We start from the raw sequence: 5145 nt of genomic DNA, 5'->3' as shown, positions 1-5145 counted from the left end.
CTTCTGTATCTGCCAATTCCTTTCGGTACAATGACTCAGTATATTCCTTCCATCTTCTTTTGATACCTCCTGTATCATTTAATATTCTGCCTAAAGCATCCTTGATTGTAGCAACTCGAGGTTTGAATTTCTTCTTCAGTTTCTTGAGCTTAAGAAATGCTGAATGAGTTCGGCCCTTTTGATTTTCCAAGTCTAGCTCCTCGCACATTTCATTGTAGTAGTTTGTTTTGTCATTCCGTGCTGCCTTTTGGAATCTTCTGTTCAGCTCTTTAGTGTCTTGGATTCTTCCTTGTGCTTTGGTTTCTCTGCATTCCAGTGCAATCTTCAGAGTTTCTTCTGACATCCATTTTGGTCTTTTCTTCCTCTTCTGTCTTTGTAATGACCGCCTGCACTCTTCCTGGATGATGCATTTAACATCCTCCCACAACTCATCTGGTCTTCACTCATTAGTGTTCAAGGCCTCAAACCTGTTCCTGAGATGATTCTGAAATTCAGGGGGTATGAAATTAAAGTCATATTTTGGCTCCTGTGGATTTGGTTTAATTTTCCTCAGCTTCAGCTTGAACTTGTATCTGAATAGTTGGTGGTCTGTTCCACAATCAGCTCCTGGCCTAGTTTTCACAGGTGATATTGAGCTTCTCCAGCAGTTTTTTTCCACAGATGTGGAAAAATCTGATTGTAACCGATCTGATTCCTATGCATACCATCAGGTGAAATCCATGTGTATAATCTACGTTTATGTCTCTTACAAAACATATTTGTAATGAATAAGTCATTGATTGTGCAAAATTCAATCATTCTATGTCCAGCTTCATTTCTGTCACCAAGTCCTTGTTTTCCAACTACTGATTCTTCTTACCTGCTCCCAACTTTTGCGTTCCAGTCACCCATTATTATCAATGCATCTTGATTGCATGTTTGATCTATCTCTGCCTGTAAGAGTTGGTAGAAGTCATCTTTTTCTGGTAATGGTAACAGATGTGTCAGAGACAGTGAGATTGGCTCACGACAGGGCAGAAGAGCAGAGTTCAGAGCTTTTGTTCATAGTGTCAATATGAGTTGTAGTCCACTCAGTAGAACACAGCAACATCATCTGCTTAGGATACTAATTTCTCTATTACTGGTTCCCTATATATGATAACTTGGAGCTCAGCCAAATTCCAGCAATCTAAATCGAATACTCACTTTATTCCCCAGTTAAAAAAATTAAAGACTCTTTCATTGCTATGCAGTCCCCTCCCTGCCAAGTCCACTGCACTGTGCAGCTTTCATTCTGGACTCCTGATGTGACTATAATACCTAATCATATATCCCTTTTAAACAGTTCTCCCCCTCATCTGTTGCAATGCAGTATACATCATTCCTACCCTTCTTCTCTTTCTCCCCTCAACCCCAATGTCAGTCCTGTTTTACAATAGTTGCCCTATGCAATATTTGTCCTTTTGTGACTGAGATATTTCACTCAGCATAGTGTCCTCTAGGGTCATCCACGTAGCATAATATCTCATGAGTTCCTTATTTTTCAGTGCTGCGTAATATTCCATTGTGTGAATATACTAGAACTTCTCTATCTATTCATTTGTTGATGGGCACTTTGGTTGTTTCCAGCCCTTTGCTATTGCGAACAAAGCCACAATAAACATGGGTGTGAATATATCTGGTTGAGTAGTGGTTATGGTTTCTTTATTGTAAATTCTCAGGAGTGGAATTGCTGGCTCAAATGGTATTTCTATTTCAGCCTGTTGAGAAAGCACCATACAGCTTTCCAAAGTGGTTGTACCATTTTACACTCCCACCAACAGTGAATAAGTGTTCCAGTCTCTCCACAACCTCACCAGCATTTTTTGTTTGATGTTATGTTAAATTTTGCTATTCTTACTAGGACGAGATGGTATCTCATAGGTGTTTTGATTTGCATCTTTCTTAGAGGTAGGGATTTTTATGCTCTTTTATTCTAATGCTCTACAGGGTCTGGTAAGGTCCATTTTTTTGTGATAGGCAAAATGGCAGTTTGTTGCGTGTAGGTAAAATCTTATTATAAATGGTACAACACTTGTTTGTCAACTTGCTGTGATGAAGTAATTTAGGGTTGCTATGATACTGAAAGCTATGCCACTGGTGTCTCAAATGCGATAAGGGTTACTCATGATGGACAGGTTTTAGTAGAACTTCCAGATTAAGATAGACTAGGAGAAAGTTTCGTCATCCACTTCTTAAATAACAGGCATTTTAAAACTTGGTAAACACTAGAGGAATAAGGATAATTACAGTATAGGCCAGATTGGAAGTCAGTTGAAATGAGGAAAACAATGAGAAACACAGTTGAATAATTGGAATATGTAATGTACATGGCTTAAAAGTTGGAAGACTGGAATTTATTAAAAAGGAAATAGAGATGTTAAACGAAAGGAGAAAAGGTGAGAGCAGTGAGGCTCTGTCTGAGAGCAAGCAGTCTACATTGCTTGTGGGGTGAGGGGACACAAACCTCCCTGGGGACATAGATCCCTTCATTCTGGAATCATTGCCTCTGTGGCTCTGAGGCCATCCCAAGGGGCAAATAGGACAAGAGACTTTAGGATGCATAGCTACACACAAAAGAAAAACTTTCTTAGCTCCCTTCAAGAGGGAGGGCTGACTTGAGACCTGCCTCCACACAAACAGCTTGAGCTGGTAGCCCTCAAGCTTCAGTAGAAAGATGCATGAGAAACTGCTAGAGTAGAGCGCTGGGTCTAGCACCACTCAACCACTCCATACACAAAGGAGGACAATGGAGTTTGGGACAGGGGACTACACTAGGGTTAGATTCCTGCAGGGCTGTAGAGCAGAACAGAGAGGTCCTCAAAGACTTTAAGACAGACAAATTTTCCCAGAAAGGACTTTCAGTAGACGGAGTGGCTCACACCAATGATTGAACATTTTAATGTCATAACTAATCAATAACATCACAAAGAAAAAACCACCAACAACTTATGCAGACACAATAAAAATGCCTAACATTTATCAAGAAAAACTTTACATAATGTTGAGAAAGCAGGAGGCAGCTTCAAACACTGTGAAAAAACAAACTAAGCCTTCTCCAAAAAAAGCAGAGAATATTGCAGATCTCACGAATACCCCAAAGTCAAGAATTCAGATGATATAGGTTGATATGGAGACATCTAAATAGGAATGAATAAAAGTACAAATGATGGAAGACAAAATGGAAGCCACAAATGAAGAGAATAACATAAAGATAGTAAACCATAAGAAATATATTGGGGAGTTATTTGAACAGCTGTGGAAGAAGGTGAAAATGATGGAAGACGATGGAAACCATTAAGAAAGCAAACACTCCAGGGACATGGAGCCAGGAGAAAGACAGTGACCCATCATGGTTGAGCCAAACAGCTCTCCACCTGCCTCCATGGCCTGCCTGCTGCATGCCTGCTGTGCTCACTGTGAGTGCTGTCAAAAGAGCAGGTGGACTGTGGTAGATGAGGCTCCCTGAGGAGTGCATGAGAGTCTCGAGGTGGTCTCCTTGCTCTGCAGACACCCAGAGTCATCCTAATGCACTGTTTGATCTTCCATAAACCATAAGACGCTGAGGTCAAATTCTACCCCACCACAGTCTAGCTAAGTGGGTTTGACCACATTGTGTCACCTCTCTGCATCTCTTCATTAACCATAGACAAGGACCTCTAGGATCAGCTGCCTCAGAGGACATCTCAATGATCACTCGTCTTGACAACAATACAGCATAACTCTACTTACCACTAGTCTTCTTCCTAAATGTTGCAAATGGTTAATGCACTAACAGAGAAGTTGGGAGTTCAAGACCACTCAGAGGTACCTGGGGAAAAAAAGGCTTATACCCCTGAAAAATTAGCTCTTGAGAACTTTAGGGAGTACTGTTGTACCCATAATCTAGTGTGGTCTGACATTCATGGAGGAATTCCATGCAGCTGGTAAGGTCTTGGGCCAGGGTCCTTGAAAAGTACATCTTCTAGGTCACATCACTGCAAGGTTCTCACTGCCAAGATTCACAATTCTGTAGAGAAATGACCAGGGTATTTGGGTAAGCACAGCAGCCAGGCAGTCCTAGGAATCACTATTCATCTTCACAAAAAGAGATCAACTCTTTTTCATTCACATTATAGTTCAGACAATCATTCTCATAAATTATATTTTATAAAATCAGTCACAATTGGACCTTGCCCACCTTTACCCTATCTTTTCACCTAGATCCTTCCATTTGCTTCCCCTGCCTTGACTCACCAAACTCTGCACCTGTGGTTTTACCCTTACCCATCTTCACCCTTCCACTCTTCCTACTCCCCCTCGAGTTCCTCTACATGACACATAATCTATATAAACTTTGTAAGCAAACCAATTAAAAAGAATGCAAAATAGAATGTACATGAATGATTGTATGAAACACAATGTAAATGAAAGACTGTATAAAACAAAACACATATGAGCGAAAAAGATGTAAAGGAATTATTCTATAAAAACCAATAGTTTTGGGTTTTTTTTTAAAAGAATATTAAGACAGAAATGGCAGAAATGCCTGACATGCTGAAGGACAAAAAGGTAGAACAGAAGAGATGGATGAGCGAATTAGTGAGCTGGAAGACAAGAACCTCTTAAGAAACATTGGAAGAAAAATCGGAGATGAGGCATAGACAATGAAGAAATTATTAGAATCTTATAGGATGACATAAAAAGGAAATTATATACATATATATATGATTGGAATTCCAGAACATGAGAAGGACAAGGAAATCACTGAGAAAATTGTTGAAGAGGTACTAGAAGAAAATTTCCCAGGCATGAAGAATGAGGAAACCCACATTCAGAAAACTCAGGGAACCCAATGCAGACTAGACCCCAAAAGGAAAACATCAAGACATACCATAGTTAAATTCTCCAGAACAAAAGATAACAAAAGGATACTGAAAGCAGCATGAGAAAACATAGTCACCTACAAAGGAAAATCAATCAGATTAAATTCTGATTTTTCAATAGAAACCTTATGAGCAAGAAGATAGTGGGATGGCATATACAGAAAGTTGAAAGAAAACAATTGTAAACCAAGGATCCTGTAACCAGCAAAGCTCTTCATTAAATATGAAGGTGAAATCACATCCTTTGCAGAAAAGCAGGAAC

This window comes from Elephantulus edwardii, unplaced genomic scaffold (genome assembly GCF_000299155.1).
Source record: "Elephantulus edwardii isolate Elephantulus edwardi_28Jun2011 unplaced genomic scaffold, EleEdw1.0 scaffold00221, whole genome shotgun sequence".
NCBI classification, from domain to species: Eukaryota; Metazoa; Chordata; class Mammalia; order Macroscelidea; family Macroscelididae; genus Elephantulus; species Elephantulus edwardii.
The sequence above is the reverse complement of the archived record's forward strand: the minus strand, read 5'-3'. Positions refer to the sequence as shown.